Below are 22,344 nucleotides of genomic sequence, written 5' to 3'. Positions count from 1 at the left end.
ACTTTCAGATCACACACTTGGCTCTTGTGTGGCACGCAGCACTTAGCACTCTTGGTTGGTTGTTGTGTGCTGCCGTGGTGGAAAACCAATAAGAGGACTGAATAATGGTGTGTGTGTGTCATCACTTTCTCTCTCCTTACTGGAACTCCCCCATTCCTCCCTCTGAGTCCCACGGTGGTAAAGTGAGAGAAGGGGGAAAAAAAGAAAGAGTTCACTTTTGCTCCCTGACTTGGCACTTTGCTACCACTAACACAGCCCACCTCTCTGGGCTTAAAATACAACACCAGAAAGCTTTTGAGTCTTTTATATGTGTGTGACACTGTGCGAGTGTGTGTGAGTCAGCAAGAGTTTCTATTTCAGCCTTTGAATAGGTAATAAAAATCCACAAAACCAGTGCATCAGCTCAGTTTGAGTCAGTGAAAAACAGGACTTGTGACGTATTAAAGAAAAGTGAGAGACTTTGTATCTAAAACTAATATAAATCATTTAAGTGGACATATTATGCTCATTTTCAACTCCATATTTCATTGTTGAACTCTACTAATGTAGTTTTCACAGTACAAAATGATACACAATATACTTTTTGCAGCCCCTGAGTTCATCCACTTTCTGAAACAAGCAGTTTGACTTTCTTTCCTTTCTTCTAATTGGCTGCCCTTCTCAAACAGAAACTTTGAACAGCACTTGGGAGGAGCAGCTGAGTGCCTGGGATATCTGCTGTCAGTGACATCATACAGGTCCAAGAGTAGAAAAAATGTTTGAAACTAAGTGTTTAGAGCAGTCTGAAACCAGAGCTTTTGGACCACAGGGATTACTTGAATACACTCTGGCCAATTTTACTGTGAACTTGTACCTTAAAACCCAGAAAACATTTCTAAAGATGCTGAAACTCTATAGAGATGAGGACAAAGTATGCTTTGGTTTATCACATTAAATCTCATTTTACCCAGCCAAATACAGTTCAGTGAAGCGTTAGCATTTACTAAACAGGTATCAACCAAAAAATGAAATGTTAAGTAGGACTTTGTATTCTGAAAACGACCTTCTAACACAGGTGGTGAGTTGTGTTTTGGGACAGATAATGAAGGAAGGAGACAGCTGGGCTGAGACAGGGAGGACTGGAGGACAAAAATGCAGCAGAGATAGCAGATCTGTAATGGATACAGTGGAAAGAAGAGAGGAAGACAGCTGCTGCTGCCTTGACAACATAGTATTATCACCCCAAATATCTTACAAGTGCTGCCGTTTACTGTTCTTTAGCTGATAGAAATGATAAGGGCTTAATGTCAAGATTGAGTGTTGTGTGACTGCTTTTGAAGAACAACAGACACAAAAAAGTGCATAATATTCTCTGCATTAGCTATATTAGGTGTGTAAAAAAAAAAAGTGAAGTCGAAGAAAATTGTGTTTTCTGAATGAGACAATTTGATTAGCAGCACCTTCGGTGCCTCATGTGAGGCACTCGACTACAGTATGGAACAACATGAGCTCAGCCGCAAATTTCTAACCTCTTGACCTCCTCATCTCTTCTTCTACTCCCTCTAACCCCTGTGTCACATTCTCCAACTGCTATCCTTCTCCAAATCTAGTCCCTAAACAGAAGCATCAAAGAGGCCAAGACCCCTATTTCCATAAATGTTCTTGCATCTGTGTGACAAAATGAGGACACTCTAATATGAGCCCACACATTGTCAGTCCACTGATCAGCATTGACGGCTCTCATGAAAAGAAAGAAGAAGAAAAAAAACAGAAGAGAGAAAGAACACAAAAGGGAGGGCAAGAAAGAACAAGAGTGGGTAGTAGGAGGAGTGGGGGATGCTTGAGTCAGCAAATACTGAAGGTCAGCGTTATCAGAGAAGGGTTTTGTCTGCAGAGGGTGTTTTATTTTTTGTTTTTTAGCGTGGTTCTTTACCTCAGTGTGTCACCCAGCGTCCTCCTCCTGGTGGTCTGGGGGAGAGAGGAAAATGGCAGAGTGCTTTCATCCCAGGACTTTGCTTCTTTCTGGGATTCTCTTCAGGTGGACCGTGACCTGAGGAAAAACAAAGAGTTAAGATGAACTAATCTGACCAGTTGTGTCCGTCAGGTACGAGTGAACTGAAACAGTAAGGGCCAAACATCTAAACTCTACAGTGTGGATTTGAATTTATCTAAAATGGTTAGCATAGGAAAACAAAAACACAGTCAGAAATAGCAAATGTGATGACCTCACAGTGACCACAGTCCAAACATGAAGCTGAAAATGCACTTTTTGATCAATAAAATCTACAATCCTTGATCTCTTCCTTTCTCCTTCTGTCTTTAAACAAGCCACTTTTGAGCTGCTTGCATAGTAACTTAAGTCTCACACGTATGACAGTAGATGTTTTTTCTGCAGATACACAAATATTTATCTTTATACATCACGCTTTTCTTGTGCAAGAGCTAAAAAAGAATCATGAAATTTGTACAAATTTTAAATTAAACTGTCATCTTGTACTGCGGCTCTTACAGCTGGAGTTTTGCACAAGTTTCCTAAAACTAAATGTGGTTCCAATCTTTGGAAGAGAAATGGAAAAATCCTCATTAAGGCAAAAAAATGAAATGAAAAAGAGAAAGAAAACGTATCTATGAGCAGATAAAGAATACGTGTTTGCCCATAATATCAACACTGCTTCCTCCGAATACACTTGTGTGTAAATACCTTATCATAACTTCAAAGTGTAAATGTAGTTCCATTAGTACTACCACCCTCTGGTGTCCAATAATATTAACTATAGCATTTTTCTTGTGGTTTGCAGTACATGCACATGGGAGGATTTTATTTCCACCCCCACCAAAAAATGCTACTTTTTGCTGGGGTTTTTTATTTGTAATTTTCCTAATCTTTTGATTGCACCCTTTTTTCCTCTTTCTTCTTTTCCACTATCTTCACTGGAAGCCGATGAGGTAATCAGTCAGCTTGTTACAGTCTGAAGCGATATGATACGACTATTGATTTTGGCCCCCATGTCCCAGTGCACCAGGGGGTCAGTAATGCCACATCACCCGACCTCCAGGCCAGGATATAGAGCGGCTTTCAGGAATCACAGACCAGTGCTGACTGGGCACTGACAGCCAGTGCCACCAGCAGATAGACTGTAAAACCACAGACCATCACATTGACAGATTTTCCTAGAATTGCTGAGACCAGCCGGAGTTTGGTGTTTTTTCTTGTCAAACTTTAAACAACAAAAAGGACCGGAGCATCACACAGCTTACACATCAATCTAAACCATATATGTCACTTTTTTTTTAACATTTGTCCTTAATTGTTTGTGTAATTTTGTGTCCAACAAAACACAATCAGAAAAGAACAGCGATCATCATTGGCTTAAAAATGCAAATGCATTACGTTTCATATAAATCAATACGATCCATTTAATTCAATCAAAAGACCACATAAAACACAATTATTGACTAACTTGGTTCCCATATGGCTTCCATCCAGCTGAAGCCCAAATATCATCAGCATGGAACAACAATGAAACAAAACCGGGTGTCCATCTGTGTCTGTTAACAGGAAAGCTCACAAATTTAGAACCAGATTTGAATGAAATACAGAGGTCAGTAAGGCTTTAAGCCAAGGTATGACTGATTAAAGTGGCAATCAGGGTCTGGGATTTCTGCCATTAGATGATTATTGTGTTTCAGGCCTGATTTGATGGACACGTGATTTGTAGCCGCTAACACCACGAAACAAATAGTAAAGAAAACGTTGTGAGGGAGAAGGTGCGATAAACGGGGTGGGTCAAGGGCATCTAGCATGTTCTAACACGGAGGTGGGGTGGCAGGAGGGTCAAAGCCTTTCCACAGAGACACGGGGGAAGATTTGTTGAGATAACATGAGAGTGGTTAAATTTATTCACCCTCTTTAAGCTTCACAGATAAATGAAGAGTAGTGTCCCATAAGGCCAGCTCACAGCCAAATACAAGAATATTTTATTTTTTTAGAAACACTAATGTGCAAATACATCAATATACACACAGATTTATAGATCTAACCCTGGTCTGCCTGTCTTTTAATTGTCATAAAACCCACTGCAAGGCAATAAAACATGACCTGTGATGCTATAATGATCTCCGCAGTGGTTTAAAGGCTTCAACACACACATACACGCACAGGCATAAAATCTCGCTTCGATGCTCTCTGTCTAATCAGGCGATGAGATCTCACCCAGTATGATGGGCTGATGTAAACCCATGGGTGCAGATTAGATAGAGATTATTCATCCTTTAGATCACTGCTAGATAGATTACATCGCAATAGCAGCATATGTCCTCACTGCAGGGATGACACTGTATGTCAGGACAATGACACTGTGACTGAGGCTCCTGCACGGTGCTGCAGTATTAACTTCAGCTGAGGGTAGCGCTAAGGTCATGCAGCTTGTGTGTGCGCTTGGCTGCCTTAGGTTCACTTTGTAAATCAAAGCAATCCTTATGTTAGTAGTAGTTTTCGGTTACTGGAGAGATGCAGTATGGTGTGCTGTTGAGGGAGGAGCGAAGGAGGGTGAAGGCGAAAGTCGCTGCCGTCACCCAGAAGGCGTGGCTAAATTTGTGCCAAGGTGACTCTTGCACAATGAAGCAAGAGAGACAGAGAAGTGTTCAGTTCAGTCCATTAATACACGTACTGGATGTATCTAAGTGTATTAATGGGAGAAATTTGTCACTGTACACATCACTGTATAATACAATATCAGCAATTATTCTCTTGATTGGTTAATGTAAAAAAAAAAGTCAGGTAATCATGAAAAGTTGACCGTTATCAGATTCCCACGTTAAATGGGAAATCTGAAAATTTTAAAAAGATGGAAAAAAAGAAGGAACTTATGGTGCATTTCACTGGAGGACAGAATTTTTAACTGGAACGCCCCCCCAAGCCAGACTTCCAAAATCAGACAGTCAGAGCAGCCCCACCAACCCTAAGACAATCCAAGATTGCTTCAGGGCATGTAAAAAGCAGTAAAACCATAAGACATGTAACCAGCTAAGTAAGTCAGGGTCTATCCACGAACGTGTGGCAATGGTGGTTTTAAGTGCTAAAAAAATAAACAAACAAACAAACAATACGCTTTGCACTAATATGATAATGATGCATGACTGACTCTATCTTCCACCTCAGTCATCCGACTTCTGAGGTAAATGGAAAGCAGCATTATACAGTGGGGCAAAAAAGTATTTAGTCAGCCACCGATTGTGCAAGTTCCCCCACTTAAAATGATGACAGAGGTCAGTAATTTGCACCAGAGGTACACTTCAACTGTGAGAGACAGAATGTGAAAAAAAAATCCATGAATCCACATGGTAGGATTTGTAAAGAATTTATTCGTAAATTAGGGTGAAAAATAAGTATTTGGTCACCTCAAACAAGGAAAATCTCTGGCTCTCACAGACCTGTAACGTCTTCTGTAAGAAGGTTTTCTGTCCCCCGCTCGTTACCTGTATGAATGGCACCTGTTTGAACTCATCATCTGTATAAAAGACACCTGTCCACAGCCTCAAACAGTCAGACTCCAAACTCCGCCATGGCCAAGACCAAAGAGCTTTCGAAGGACACCAGGAAAAGTATTGTAGACCTGCACCAGACTGGGAAGAGTGAATCTACAATAGGCAAGCAGCTTGGTGTGAAAAAATCAACTGTGGGAGCAATCATCAGAAAATGGAAGACATACAAGACCACTGATAATCTCCCTCGATCTGGGGCTCCACGCAAGATCTCATCCCGTGGGGTCAAAATGATCATGAGAACGGTGAGCAAAGATCCCAGAACCACACGGGGGGACCTGGTGAATGACCTGCAGAGAGCTGGGACCAAAGTAACAAAGGTCACCATCAGTAACACACTACAACGGCAGGGAATCAAATCCCGCAGTGCCAGACGTGTTCCGCTGCTGAAGCCAGTGCATGTCCAGGCCCGTCTGAAGTTTGCCAGAGAGCACATGGATGATACAGCAGAGGATTGGGAGAATGTCATGTGGTCAGATGAAACCAAAGTAGAACTTTTTGGTATAAACTCAACTCGTCGTGTTTGGAGGAAGAAGAATACTGAGTTGCATCCCAAGAACACCATACCTACTGTGAAGCATGGGGGTGGAAACATCATGCTATGGGGCTGTTTTTCTGCCAAGGGGACAGGACGACTGATCCGTGTTAAGGACAGAATGAATGGGGCCATGTATCGTGAGATTTTGAGCCAAAACCTCCTTCCATCAGTGAGAACTTTGAAGATGAGACGAGGCTGGGTCTTCCAACATGACAATGATCCAAAACACACCGCCCGGGCAACAAAGGAGTGGCTCCGTAAGAAGCATTTGAAAGTCCTGGAGTGGCCTAGCCTCCACTTTTTTTTTCACATTCTGTCTCTCACAGTTGAAGTGTACCTCTGGTGCAAATTACTGACCTCTGTCATCATTTTAAGTGGGGGAACTTGCACAATCGGTGGCTGACTATATACTTTTTTTGCCCCACTGTAGGTGCTTTATACCTTTTTCCAAACATGCTGATTTGCATATCTCAGGTAATAACCGGTTGAATTCACAGCTACTCAGTGGCTCACCCGCCTCCTGCACAGTCTACTCAGAAACCATCCTCACCTAAACCAAGCATCAGCGTGACCAACTGTGTTCTGCTTGTGTGAAAGCATAACCTCAGACAAAGACCAGATTCTTATTCATTCTGGTGTGAACACAGCCTAGGAGAAAATAACCCAACTTCTCACCTGACTTGATAGCGCAGTAAATACTTTCCTGGTGAGTTTCAGTTGCTATTTTTATCCTGTTTCTTCTGCTTATCCAACTCTAGGTTGCAGGGTGGGTTGGAGCCTATGCAAGCTATCAGGTGAGAGGCAGGGTACAGACTGTACAGATCACCTATCTATTATAGACCTAACAGATATAACTCACATTCACACTAATTTACAATCACTGAGTAACCTAACAAACATGTCTTTACACTGTGCAGGAGAACATGCATGTTCAGTTTGCCCATACAGAAAGTCCTCAGCAGACTGATTACTTCATACCTAAGACCTTGTTGATGTGAAAAGTGCTAATCGCTACACCACCATGCTCCCCATTATATGTATCTATTTATTTTTTACAGCATAATAATAACAATTATGTTAATTATCCTCCCATTTAGAGCAAAATACACAGTAAATGAGGGTACAATTTAGGCTAGAATTAGCTTGTGATGAACAGTTTGCTAATCTATTAGCACTCAGTGTTCTCAGTTTCACAGTTACCTCACTGACGTTTCAAAATACCTTGACGGTGATGTCAAAAATACTGAACTCCCGGCTTTAAAATGGGAGTCAAGAAACCAGTGGGTGATATTCATCATGTCAGCATCCAACTTCTATGCCCAAAACTCACAAATATCACGCACATATATTAATGGAATAGGGGAAAAGCAACCAGCTATTTTGTTTAAACAAGCAGATTACACATCAGTTCAATAACACAAAGTGAATTTTATCAGTTTGAGCCACTGCTCATATCAACCACGCACACAGAAGGGTTTTAATCAAGATACACCACAGCAACTCTTTCCAAATAATACTCCCACTGTCTTTGTAAACTATTTCATCTTGGTTTGGACTGTTGTGAATCTGAGTTTTAAAAAAAAAAAAAATCATCATCATTTCTATTATAAAAACATTTTTAAAATTTCATCTTTGCACCATTTTCTGTAATTTTTAATTCATCAATATCCAGGAAAATAAATACTGGCTGATCATGAAAGTGAACAACTGCTGCTACTTAAGTGTCCCGAAACACCTGAAAACATGTAAGTTAAACTACTTCTGCATAATGTGAAAAATCGGGACAGGTGTCGAGCGTCTCGTAGCATCCATTGTCACATTGCTCATCCTCGGATGCTCGTATTGAGTAAGAATAGAATAGAATCAATGAGAATCGTAAAGCACTTCCCAGGAAAAGAGCAGTCGGGTAATGCAGTTTCTATGTATCTTTCTTTCTATTTTCTCTGTCATTAGCCATATTGTACTCGGTGTCTGGCACTCTGGCTGTTGCGGCTGCCGTTTTCCCAAGAAAGTGGAAAGCTGCTTTGTTGCCATAATATGCCCTGTGTGATGCTTGGCCCACTTTCCATCTTGCTTTCATTGTGTAAGCACACATACATAAAACATGATTTGCTGCTTCAATTTCTGACTTTTATTCAGCTGGGATTTGGTGGCAGACAACATCAGAGCCATGAAAAGCAGAGCGGAGCAGCGACGAAATGCAGCTCTCCCTCTGATCCTCTGAGTGAGGAAGAAAAGAGAGAGAGAGAGAGAAGGAGACAGAGAGCTGGCTACGATACAAAGAACAAGGTTTAATCACTGACCTCTAGACTTACAACTAAAGACAAATGGCCATGATTAATGAGGCCCATTCATCTTACAGGTTAAGAAAAAAAAAACCCAGCAGGGACTGTGTGTGCCCGTGATGCTCTCGAGCTTCAGTCCTGTTAGTTTGCACTTCACGTGTGAGTCCAAGGAGCTCAGATCAGGATCACTGCAGATCCAGCATTGTTCACTAGAGGGCAGCCTGCAATGATGTGAAATCTGGCAGCTGCAATGATGGCTGTTCAGTCCTGAGTGAAACTTGTTCGTAGCAACAAATAACAGAAGGAACAGATAATATAGTATAAAGTTATTTTAATATCTGCTGTGCAAAACTATTGCACTAGCTATTTAAATGATTATTTTAACCTTCATTCAGATTGATTCCTTTTCTATATTCAGTACACTATGTACACTGCTTTAAAAAAGTACATACGGCCACATTATTGAGACTTGTCACAAGGAGTTGCCACAGTTGGTAGCTCCACTTGGGAGACTTATGCAGGATTTCCTTCCTAATGCAACCCAAAGGGGAATTTGTTTTTCTGGCTGGAATTAATTCAGTTATTTTACTTTATTTGGCTACTTATTCAGATATTTTGGGTCTTTTCTAGTTCACTGATGGGTTTTGATTTCTGCTGTGAAATTCACATCTTAGAGTCTAAACTTAATGTAAACAGCCTGAAAGCATGGATCCATCCTGCTTTGTATGAATGGGTAGGGTGGTAGTGGTGCAATGGTGTAGGGCAGGGGTGGCAAACTCCAGGCCTCGAGAGCCAATGTCCTGCAGGTTTTAGATAACACCCTGGGTCAACACACCTGAATCAAATGATTAGTTAATTACCGGGCTTCTGGAGAACTTCAAGAAATGTTGGGGAGGTAATTTAGCAATTTAAATCAGCTGTGATGGATCAAGGACACATCTAAAACCTGCAGGACACCGGCTCTCGAGGCCTGGAGTTTGCCACCCCTGGTGTAGGGGATCTTTTCTTGGAACATCTTGGCCCCCTCAGAACCAGATGAACATTAGTTAAACACCACAGCCTACATGAATATGATTGCTGATCATGTTCAACCCTTTATGACCACCACATGTCCATCTTCTGATGGCTGCTCAAATGGCCTCCACTATCACCAGATCTCAAAGCAGTAGAGCACCTTTGGGATGTGTTGGAACAGGGGATTGATAGTCCGGATGTGCACATGACAAATCCGCAGCAGCTGTGTGACGCTATCATGTCTGTATGAACTGAAATCACTGAGGAATGTTTCTATCGTGTACCTAATAAAGTGGCCAGTAAGTGTATGACAAGACATCCAGTTTGGTTACCACGATAACCATGCACTCCTCTTTTTTGTGTAACCAAAAATATAAAATCTGTGAGTAGAAAAAAGAAACAAAAAACAAATTTACAATATTTGAATGAACGTATTTAGTTATGTCAGAGGGGAGTGACCTCATCAGTACTCTCCACCGTAAAGTGAAAGGTCTAATTGATGCACTCCAACTCTTTGACCCCTATCTCCACTCCTATAATGTTTCTAAGGATCATAAGTCATCCTCCTCTGTGGCCAGATTAGATGAGATGACAAGAGGTTGGAGGGGATGGCCGCAGCAGCAGCAGCAGCGGTGGGTAAAGTTTATCTCTGTAACCGAGCTCAAGAGCAGCAGCTGATGTGTGGCCACAGCTGCACACAGTCAACCTCTTATGAAAATCTCGGCAGAACAAATGATGAGTTTGCATGTTTGACGACAGCTGATGACTAATGAGGGTCTTCTATGCAGAAACAATGCAACATGGGCAGGATGAGCAAAAGGTGACCACACAGAGGAAGATTAATAAATGAGAAACAATGACTGCAGGAAAAATTTTCCTTTTCCTTTTCACTGCTTAAATCACAGCCGGAGCTAAAGGCTTTGTCTTGCTTTGTCTGTTTCCAGCTCTATCAGCCCCACCACTGTTGTTGTAACAATTTGTCTGTCTGGAGGATATGGATCATCTCTCTTCATTCACACGCTTTTTCTCCTCTCTTATTATTTCCATCCTCCCTATCTTTAGCTTTTCTTACATTATTTCAAACACAATTTTCACACAGATTCAGTATGGGGGCTGCTGCTTCACACTGGTTATCTATCATGTTTAAGCGTCTTTTATTGACTGCACAATGAAAATGCATTATTAAGAAACAATAAAAGTTGTCATTTTTCTCAAATCAAGAGATTATTCTCTTGAAAACTTCTTCCAGTACGTGCTAGCGTACTTTGCAGGAGTGAAAGCACCTGATCACTCTTCCTGCAGACGCCTGCACATGTGCACGTAGTGAATGCTGGTTTTATGTGCGTTCGTGAATGTGTACCCTCTGTCACAGTAAGTGTGTTATTGGAGCGGGGTTAGCCGGGGGGAAGGAACAAAAGAAACAAACAAGGTCCTGTGCAACCCCAAGACTGTTGCATGAATCATCCATAAACGTGTACAGTAGCTGGCCTGTTCTCACAGCATTCAGCTCACCAGTAATAACTGACTTCCTATGCAACATGGCAGGTGCTCAAAATATATATTACTGACCAAATGTAATAAATATATTTATATATTTGCAACAGAGCTGCAGTATTTCAGATATATACTGCACTCCTGCATTCAATCAATTTAAATGAATGTGCATTTTTGCCTGTGTGTGTGTGTGTGTGTGTGTGTGTGTGTGTGTGTGTGTGTGTGTGTGTGTGTGTGTGTGTGTGTGTGTGTGTGTGTGTGTGTGTGTGTGCCTGCAGCAGCAATGACATCAGACTCAGACCACAGTTAGACTGGGTCAAGTGAACATGCTTCTCGCTCTGAAACACATGCATTTACCTGCACGTGCACCTATAGCTGTACGTACGAAGGAGAGCGTGAGAGGGAGGAAGTGAACACATATGCAAATGTGATCTGGGAACAAAAAGGAGCTTGAAGAGATGGTGTGATTAACTTATTCCCAAGATTAAGAAGTGAAGGCAGGAGGAAATGTCAGAGGAACACAAAAAAAGTCTGTGTGTGTGTTTTGAATCCTCTCAGAAGTGCAGCCTTTGTCGAAGAGCTGAGCTGAATAGTGTGCAGTTTTTGCCTATTTTCTGTCACACACCGGTTAACGAATATCTCCAGCACGTCAGTGCTTCACACACACACACACTCAGATCTGCTGGTGTGTAATTTTCCTTTACTTCAGTGGCAGGTCAGCGTACCCATGTTCTCGTGACAGCCTGTGTTTACATCCTCGGGGTATATACATAACTTATATATATAGTGCGTGTTTGTGCGTGGAGCTAATGGAGACTGACATGAGGGCTGACATGGACACTGAGCTGTGCTGCACTGGACCATGCGGTTTAACCCAACAGCAGGGATAAACTATAAATAGACTCTCTCATCCACCCCCAAAGCTCCCCTATTCCCCTTTTTTCTTCCTGTTTCCTCTTTTCCTTTTGCTTTATCTGCAGATCTTTATAACCGTCGCTGGTAATAAAGATTGTGTCTTCCATTTCCTTCTATTCCTGATGGTTGTCTCTCTCGCTATGTCTCTCCAACATCTCTCCCTGTTGTCCCTCCATTTTCAGTCTCCAGCTGCCTCCTGTCTTTATGCATTTTTCTCTTGAAGAAGAAAAAAAAAGAACAGAGAAACAAAATACTGGAATAACAAAGAGGCCAACACCAATCGAATGGTCTCAGAAGAGAGGGAGAGAGTTTGGGGAGGGTGGGGAAAAGGGGGAGATATGCTAGTTAGGGGGGTGGGGGGTGGGTGGGAGAGATGGAGTTATGTAAGTGAAGCTAATCCCCTCCCAACCCTGCATAATAAATGAGACGGGATGACACTGGCCTCATTTCATCCGTTCATCCCTGCATCTGCCGCCACTAGCCTTCCAAACCGCTCCGTCTCCACCTTAATCTGTCTGTTTGATCTTTGACAGCAGTCTAGGGCTTCATTTTGAACTCCGCACACCAGCAAATCCTGCTATGTTGAAAGCTTGTATAATTGTAAAAGCATCTTGTATAAATATCTTGTATAATAGCTCAACAGCAGTTATACAAGATATTTGAAGTTTTAATTGGGAAAATGCTCCCAGAAAAGAAAAATGGCATCCGTTCCTCCTCTTTTATTTTCCCCCCGATATCAAAGATAACATCAGATTTTTGAAAGCCTTCTTGCATAACACAAGCCAATGCGGGACAGCAAGAATAGAATAAAAAAAAAAAACCCATCAGATCCCCTGATGTTTTTGGAGCGCCAATGATAACATGTCAAAGATTATGATACAATCCTTTGAAGTGCTGTCCTCCGCAGCTTTCCCTTCTCAATTTAAACCCAGCAGTCTGACCCTGCCTCAATCCAGACATCCTAATCTGCAAAGGCATGCTTCACAAGGGTCAACATGACCATTTTAAACATGTTATTAATGCCGAGACACATATCAATATTACACCACATGACTCTGTAGCACAACAGCATGTTGCTTCAGACTGTGTCAGACACAGAAACCTAATCCCGCCGACTGATTTACGATCTGCTGCTTTGAAGCTTAAGTTTCACATTTTGGTAATCGAGATCTGGGCATTTTGAAACCCGAGGTCCTCAAATTTAGGCAAGAGGGTCGAGTCGATCGTGCACTTCAGGGATACGTTAATTTTGGCTAAAGTAAAAAAGGCTTAAAATAAAAATGTCTAACCAAAAAAACCTGAATTTCTCTCCTGCTTAGAGCCTCTTAGTGCAACCAAGCACAAGAGACACCAAACAATTTATTAATCACAAGACAGCCACACCCTAAAACTGCCTGCATCATTCATTTTACTTAGAATGGGACTACCGTTTGCAAAATGAACACCATGCTGTATAGAGAAAGACCTGAAAGTCATAGGAATTTATAACCTAACATCTTTTGAACCTGTGCTCCAGACCTGGTGGCTACGTCTATCTTTTATATACAGACTGTGTTCATATGGACACGTTAACACATAGCATAGTTGCAAATGGCCACTAGCATAGCTAAAGAGTCTTAGTTGTAGTTCTAGTTTACACAAGCGGGCTATATCAAACAACCAGGCTTAATGAACAAAGGACGTGTAACTTTTCATGAGTTAAATGTCTCTGGTTTAATAGTTCAGTGTTGAGCACATTTTAAGGCTAATTATCACACTGCTTAGCACATTTTATCACTGAAATGGCAACCGTTGTGAACATTTACGCTCGTGTAAGGTGTTCTGCAATTTTCCACTAAAAGAGTCGTTTGCTGGGAATTTTCTCCACTCGAGGTGATCAATTCTCTTCTAAACACCTTGAAACAGAAAATAAGGCAGTAGATGACAGAAGATAAACCAGTGTATGGTTACATTTTTAGGGGGGTGCACGTCAGGTTATTGCATAGGTTATGGTGCAGGGTTTCAGGGGAGTTTGTGGTTACAGTGTACCTGTGACACAGAGACCCTGCACCCACCATTACTTATGAGCAGAGTCCGTTAGACCTGTAACTCCACCCAACACTGTCACAGCCACACATAATGGGGTACTTTTCTTCATCCCCACAGCAAGGTGAGCAAATCCATTACTACAGGTTCCCCAAAAACAAATGTAAGAACATATATTAAATTTTAAGTCATTTTCATTCATTCATACGTAGTCAACTTTTTATAAATTAAATTCTATTACCTCCTAAAATGAGTTTCTTTTTTTTCCTTTACAACAGCAGAATTTCATACATGCACATGAGAGTGCTGCATGAAATCACCACCGGCTAAACCCCATTTTAATGCAATCAGCTGGATCATTACTGATCTGTAGCACAGACTGTGTATATACAGATGTGGTGATGAAGAAATCTATATTTATTTTTATACAGTCTGTGATCAGTAGAGTATTTATAAGCTGTTTCTTAACGTTCAGTATTAGTACCAGGTAATTAACTCCTTTATGAGTACCAAGGCTGTTATTTTAAGCAGTTTTTGAACTTTGTTAAACTTTTTAAAAGTTTTAATATGAAAAAACAGAAGCCCCCACCATGTAGGAAGGAGGTCCTTGGCACCAACAATGCCCTTTAACTCCCCCTCCAGCTCTCCAATCCTCCTCCCCAGACAGGACGCTCCACTGAACTTTGACCTACTTCTGTCTGCCATCAGTCTGGGCTTTGGAAGGAGGAGGAGGAGGTGGGGGCAGCAAGGCCTCAAACGCAGCGAGCTTCACGCTGATCAAGCCTGTTAATAATAATAATAATATGAATAATATGAATATCAAAGGTTTATTTGGACAATACATCTTTTGAAGGTCAAATCACAGAGTGAAGCTGGGGGACGCTTGAGGATGTGTGCATGTGAAATAAGCAAAGAAAAACTGAACTCATTGTTTAATACAGTTCCTCTAAATTTTAGCTGGGCACACACTCACGGACACATGCTGAGGGACTTGGTTTTACTTTTCCACCGATCAGCCACAAGACAAGCCCTGTCTTTCTTCGTTTTATCCTATCCGTGCCTTTCATTTCCAAGAAATCTCATCCACCAGATGGACACAATCCTCTGCAGGATAATGCCAAGCAGACAAAGACACCATGACAAAGAAGCAGACAGCACCTCCAGGATTCAGCTCTGTCAGTCTGAGCCCAAGACTCACTGAAAATAAGCAGAAACCAAGTAACAGCATCACTCCATAAACTGCAAGTAAGTTTAAAAATATGCCAAATGTTTCATAAGCGCAGGACAGCTTCCAGGCCAGCTGAGTCCTGGCAATCCACTTGTGACAGGACAGCTTCATAAACTGAGGGATGAAGTGTTGGCTCGGACGAGAGGGCGGTGGGAGTTATGTTATCAAGATTTGGGATGGGATCCCAGAGGTTCCCGGAAGAATTCTGGGAACATCGGGGCCTTACATGTGTGTATGAGAACGAAAGCGATTGAGGCACAGATGATGAGAGAGGCGACATCTGTCACCAATTAAAAAGGAGGGATTGATCCCAAGGTTACGCCAGAGAGATACAGTATGCAGCGATACTCTAGAGTCACGATGTAAACACTTTTCTCATGGTTAATAATTCCCAGCCCCCAGCCTCCTTCCCCTCTCCGCTTCCACAGACAAGCCAAACACAGTTTACCCAAGCTAGTCAGCTGATGCAGGAAAGGGGGAGGAGGGTGGGGCGCTGCATGGTACGCATTCTGCAGAGGGGTCATCTGGCAGATGCATCCTCTGGGCTGGCTTCACTCCGTCGAGCGCACAATGGGGAAGAACGCTGACCAAGAGGGTGGAGGAAATCTAATCTATAAATCCAGCACATGTCCAAACAACTGGGTGTCAGGAGATCTTTGCTTATGTTATTAGCTCAGGGGTGTCGCACTGTAAGTTGTAAGCTGGAAAACTCACTGATTCAATTCGACTGAGGTTTGGCAGGGCTAAGAACAAATATGCAGTGTTTTCCTATCTAAAACTCCACACCGGCAGGCGCTGATGAGCTTTTATACTGGATCAATAACTCATGCTTTGTTTCCCTTGCTGGCACAAATCAGGTTTCCAATAAAGACAAATCAACCAACAGCTTAATCAATGACTTTCACGCTTAAGTGGAAGCAGGCCTCTGTTAGTCACGTTAGGAACTATGCAACCAACAGGCAATTTCTTGCCTAGCTAAAAGGAAAAAGAGTCTCCTGAATGAGTTTTCTCATAAAAACAAAGACTGCTACCATTAAGAACTAATTGTTGCAGCTGCAGGTCGTCACCTCTTAAAATCTTTTATCAGCCACCAGGCAACGAGCCTCAATTCTGGACCTAATACTCGTGTCATCCATCAATCTTGCGTTTGTGTGTGTGTCTGCGTGCGTGTGTGTGGTCTGCTGTTTCAGCACTGGCCATTTCGGTCCTCATACATCACCCTCCCGACAGCAGTGAAGTGATGCTTAGTGACATATGATGCCACTTTACCTTCTCTTCAGAAAAAGAGAGAAAGAGCTGGAGAAAGGCCTTGCTGTTCCCAGATAGATGAAAACCATTTCCATGTGCAATGACGACACTTTCCTAACGGGACGGCCAACGGATTTGTGCACTGCGAAGGTTGAGCACGTAATAACAGATTTTTGTTGCTCCAGACAAAAATCACTCTGAGAAGCTTCTCTACGGGATCTTTGGGGTGCTGTGAACAAATGCATAAGTGTTGAGCAAACACAGTTTGATTGGCCTACTAATGGATGTTTGGAGCACTTGGCAGACTTCAGCACTGCTGGTTCTAATGTGATCTGTGCCAGAGCTCTGCTCACTAATGTCCATTATACCATGACTTACTCCACCCTGCATTGATTCCGGCTCTTCTTACAGACTGCGAGGGCTTTCAGAGCCCATCTCCGCCTGCCATCTCAGTTATCAGATTGCAATGGCAATTTAATTGAACTGCAATCTACTTACGCAAAGAAAAAAAGGGGGGAAAAGAACACATTATGAGTATCCTTTGGCGCTGGAAAGGTTCTGTAAGAGTATGATAATTGACCTGCTGCATGCATGTTCATGGGCCATCTAATATATGCTTTTCTTTTGTAAAAAAAAAAAAACTCAAAGGAGGTAATGGCAAGCTGAGGCTATGGGCTGTTTGACAATGAGAGAGCAGTAGTGGTCCAGTAGTCTGTATGGCCACATGTGTCCCTGTGAGCTTTTACAGCTTCACATACAGAACTCCTGCACCATATTGCACTTCACCTTTCGCTGACATCCCAAATTTACCTGTAAATTTATATTGTGGGAATTTAATTAAATCGCGGGTTTCTGCTACCTATTTTAATTTTTTAGATCTCAATTATTTTTGCAGTAAAATAAATATTTTCTGCCTAAAAAATTAATAACTACACCCCATCGCTGATCCAGCCAATGGCTCATGGTGTTATTCGCACAATTAAGGCGCTTAATATGCAAAACTACCTGGTGGACTTGCTGAATACGTAAGGATGTGTCTCAAAAGTGTGTTTACGAGTGTAAAAAGGGTTTATAAGAGCGTGGGTTTTACACCTATTGTGTGGAACTTAACCCCCACGATAATCGAGGGAATACTGTAGCCATACCTTCAAACCTAATGGAGCCAAAGGTCGCTTTACTCATCCACTTCAGCTGAGAAAACAGTTGTCTTCTGTGTTTGTGAAGTGAGCTCTCCAACCTCCAAAAACTAATCTGGGTAATGTCATCAAGGTTATCTTGAACTAGTTTTAGACTTTGGTATCTACAAGAAAAAAGAGTTGCAAAGAGGCAAGGAGGAAGGAAGCTTTAGAGACATTTGATTTGTATTCTTTAACAAAAAGAAATATAATACTAAATCTCTGGAGTACCATTTACCCCCATCTACCCTTGCCTCTCTCTGCAGATCTGACCTGATCTCCTGCAGCTTGATGGATAAGCCTGCTGCACGTATACATGACTTGATAAATGTGGGTTATTTCGAGTGTCACAGTCAGAAGAATCAAATCTGACTTTATTATGCAGACCAACTGCGCCTCCTGTGTACCCATTTCCTTCCTTCTTTTGCTTTCCTCTGATGAGATGCAGCAGTGCGAGATTCAAAGATTCGATTCATTTAGTAAAGAGCTTCATAAACCTAAAATACCACCTGGATTTCTTGTCAGCATTACAGGGTCAGAAAGTCAAAAGGCCCAGCTTTCATTTTTCTAATGGGTTCAAAAAAAGCTTTGAAAGTATGCAACAGAAAGGATTCGGAAAAAAATGACGAGGCCCTTCTCACAACAGTGTTTACAGGAAACACTCAGCACGCGATTTCTGATCCAGTGCCACTTGTTGATAAGAATTCTGCTTGCCCATTACAACATTTCACAGTGCACTGCTACTGCAAGAATCCTTTTATTTTACTAAAGCCATCAGCAACTCAAGATTTCATGAAATAAAATTAAACTTAACTGTGAAAAGCCTGATTTCCTTTAATATTTAACAAGGAAATGATATAGATTTGCTGTAGTCAAGCTTCTTACAACAACTTCACTTCAGTAGCAGCAGAAAAATGTAGTCATCATTATGTGAACCAGAACTACCTCAAATGATGACTTGTGATGTTGATTTTATTCTGCAAGTTAAATACTGAATGTCAAAGTTAAAATGAATGTGACTTTCTTTCATTTCTTTCTTAGTGTCTGAAATGTGTAAAGCAATGATACGTCTGCAGGAAGCTTAGAAGTGTCTATAATCAGCCTTTAACAGTATGGACATTACTAGTACATACATTATTTTTAAATGCTAAACTCTGAAAGTTATCTGATGATCGATCACTGGAAATTACAATAGCAAACAGAGGAGGAATGATCTCATCCAGCATTCTCTTCTAAAAGACACAGGACTGCAAGCTGGGGAAAGGCTTTTTAAAACCTTTCACGTATAAATGTTTCATTTAAATATACTTCAGGAGTCTGCTGGCCTATGCTGAGCGATTCATATGTAGATCCATAATGAGTCTGTCTAAATAACTAACCTGATCAACAGTATAACACCTCAAGTGACTTTAAAAATGAAAACTCCATGAAGATGCTGTAAAGTAAAGTCATTAGCGGTGCTGCAACATTTATGGTCCTGAATGGGGATTTTTAAAAAAGGAAAAGAAAGGTCACTGCAAACCCAGGCAGCTACTAATTACAGTCTCACACACAAGGGCAGTCTTTGTGCGCACATGTGTGTGTGTGTGTGTGTGTGTGCGTGTGTCTGACTGACAGCTTGTCTCTCCCCTGTTGTGCTCCTGCTCATGTCCTGTTCTAATAGGCTGACAGCGAGGAACTGTGACGGAAATCTTAGTGACGCACTGCTAGAAAAATCACAGCTGAGGGGAAACTGAATCTTGGAACCAACATGCTCAAAAAAAAAAAAAGAAGCATATTAAACACTGAACTACTCCATAAAAATCAAACAGAGCTTCTCTCTGACATGCAATTGAAGACATGAAATGGAGGCACAGGAAAAGACAAAATATCAGATGGAGAAAAGGTATCTGTTGAGCTCCTCTGAGTGCGTTTGACTCTGTCTGAGGAATTCAAGGCTCCTGTGGTGCTTCCACACAGAGAAGTTTACATGTTAGAAAGTTAGAAAGAAAGACACTTCCTGTTTTCTTTCAAATGTACTTGCAGTGTTTGTTAAATAAGAGCAGCGTGAGATAGTTTGAGCTGCACGAGGCGTTTGCAGTCTGCATTACATCTAAATAGATAACAGTGCTGACACACTGTTTGCACACTTTTTAATAACATCACCATCATTATCATCATCACCACTGCAGAGCGATAGTCTTCTGGATCAGATTGTGCTGTATTTATACACCAAATTAGCCTTAACAATAAAACCAACCTAATACTTAATAGGCATCGATCAGTATTTCTGACTGATCAGGGGCCATCGGGACCCCTGTGGTGTCTGGCACCTTCAGGTTTGGCAGGGCCTGTGTGTTAGATTAGATTAGATCAGATGAAACTTTATTAATCCCTCAGGTGGGTTCCTCTGGGAAATTCAGTACAAGGTTGTACATTCAGGGTTGTGGTGTGGCATCTTGTGGCTCAGTTATATTCTGGCTTTTTCACAGTTTATAAGGCTGGGGCTGTTTCTCGGGCTCACTGTTGTTGAACAAGGTATTTGTGAGGGATTCTGAGTCAACAACCACGTTTAGATTGGTAATGATTAATGAATGCCAGGAGCCAAACACTTCGCTTCACCTGCGAGTGGTTTTAATGTTGTGGGATAACGATGTTTGCTGCTTCACGAGGGATTCTCCTTTACATGTTATGTAAGTGTGTGTGTGTGTGTGAGCACGTTCATGTAAGTGTCACTTTCGGCTGAGATTATCTAATGGGCAAATTAAGCTGCCAACGCCGGAGCGACATTTTGAACAGTGGGTTGCGTCTTTAATGTTTCATCGTTCTCGAGTGCTGGCAGATGTGCATCAGCTGTGATTGCGCCTCCAGCTGTGATCTAGTTTTTTTCACACTTAATTGTTAATGTAATAAAAAAAGATGGGAGGTCGCGTTATTCGACCGCAGAGGCAGAAGGATTTTCATAACCTTGTTAAAAAGGGAAAACGGGAGGAGGAAAGGAGACAAGGAAAACAATTTGAGGACAAGATGCTGTAAAAACAACCATGACTTTGGTAATGTTATCACTTAGCTGCCTCACATTTCACCCCCTCAGGGTTTCACTTGCTGTGAAGGGGACATGTGATTTAAATGATCACAAGCATCCTCCCCTACCTGTCCCCCATCCACCTCTTTAGCTACTTCAATCCTAATGGCCTGACAGGTTGGTTATTACCTCCCACTGCTACCGAATCCCCCTCTCCCCCTTCTCTTTAGCTGTGTTATGTTGCAGTGACAGAGCAGTATGATATAGGTTCTCCCAAAGAGGGAGCATGATGCTTGAGCACATCATGGTGCTGTGATGCTACTAGTCTGTGCAGGAGAGGATGGAGTATGTGCGTGCCGAGCATTCACAAATTCACATTTGCAGCGTGCATGCATTCATTCATGCGTGGTTGTACTCGTGTTTGCATTCAGCTAAAGTCGTACAGCTGTGACAACAGGACACCCAACGCATCAATCATCTGTGAGGGTTCACCGCAGATGAGAAAGAGATGGAGAGAATCTCAGGCATGCTGCTTCTTCGGCATTTATATCTACTCCTGTGGGGATTATTTATGGTCCAATCAGACCCCGGGTGTTTCCAATTCAACTCAAACCCAATCCATAAATTAAAGTAGGCCTTGAGAGCATAAAGAAATGGCCATGAGAGCTCTCCCTCTCTCTTTGTCTGACCTTTCCTTTTCATCATTTTCACTTCATCCTCTCCCATCCACTTCTGTCTTTATAATACAAACAAAACTGGCTGCGCATTTTCAGAGAGGAAAACGGCCATAACAGGAAACGCGGTTTGCAGGAATAAGTGTGCATGTGTGCCATTTCCAAGGGGCAGCCCCCCTATTCACTGACACAGCGGGATGAAGATAACAGTAAAGCTTGTTCTCTTGTTTCTCTCTCTCTCTCTCTCTCTCTCTCTCTCTCTCTCTCACACACACACACACACACACACACACACACACAAATCACTGCATTCAAGTGGATTAACTGCACAAGTACTCAGATTAAACTATCAATAAATCAAATGATCATGCAGCTACACCGTAAGCCATACATACTCTAACCACGCAACTCAGCACAATCAAAGCACACTTTCACATAAATATCCACGCAGGTTTAAGCAAAATTCGTATTTTACGATAAAATTACAACTAAACTTCAACAACTACTTCTATTTCTATTTTTTCATGCGTGGACAAAGCATTTTGAGGGCGCTTGATAAAAGTCAAGAAGTCCTTAACCCTTCTGTTAAAATACAGCACAAAAACACAACACTCACTCAATCACTGTTGCACACTGCGTGATCTGCTCACCTTTAAAGATGTTATTTACAACCAACCCGTGCGGGGATATTTCCTTCAGCAGTGGGTATCTTGTGCGTCCCAAGCAGATGCAACTTTTTCAGAGAGCACCAACACGCCAGAAAAAAATCGACTCTGCTGTCCGTTCCCCGTAGTTACAGTCCGCTTCTTTTCCCAAAGCCGCGCAGTCCACGGCGGCTGTGATCTGCTGCTGATCCACGGCTGCTGCTCAGGTTGAAGGTGTTTGGTACTGTCACCGGCACAGCCCGATGTAGCGCTCTGCGAGGCGGGCTCACTCTGTGCTTCAGCGGGGGCTCGAGAAACGATCCACAACAGTCAAGGTTCAGGACAGGGACGGGGAAGGCAGGGGCTGTGAGAGGGGGGGCCGCGACATCCGATGAAGCCATTCCTTGACGCTCGTGCCTTTGCGCCAGTGGGGTTGATATACTGATATAAAAACCTCATTTAAAACTTGTAAACACTATCCACGTGCGAACTAGTTTTTTCAAGCTCAACGGAAGAAAAATCAACAGTTCAGAAAACTGCACATTTTTATTTTAGTGTTTGAAAGTAACTACTGAGC

General features: G+C 42.1%; 1 protein-coding gene across 1 annotated transcript in view; it reads right to left on the bottom strand.

Annotated features, from left to right (window-relative positions):
- Window positions 1–22,079, bottom strand: part of lzts2a (leucine zipper, putative tumor suppressor 2a) — a 44,334-nt gene extending 22,255 nt beyond the window's left edge. Inside the window, exons 1-2 of the mRNA XM_085477669.1 lie at window positions 21,774–22,079; window positions 1,913–2,029 (exon numbers count right to left, since the gene is read on the bottom strand). The gene's annotated coding sequence lies outside the window, so the exon portion shown is untranslated. The remainder of the gene's footprint in view (window positions 1–1,912; window positions 2,030–21,773) is intronic.
- Between the last annotated feature and the right edge of the window lie 265 nt (window positions 22,080–22,344).

The sequence above is a fragment of the Copadichromis virginalis genome, linkage group LG13, assembly GCF_057382275.1.
Source record: "Copadichromis virginalis isolate Kocher_CV1m ecotype Utaka linkage group LG13, C_Virginalis_male_GT1.1, whole genome shotgun sequence".
NCBI classification, from domain to species: domain Eukaryota; kingdom Metazoa; phylum Chordata; class Actinopteri; order Cichliformes; family Cichlidae; genus Copadichromis; species Copadichromis virginalis.
Note: the sequence above shows the minus strand (reverse complement) of the source record. Positions and strands in the feature narration are given on the sequence as shown.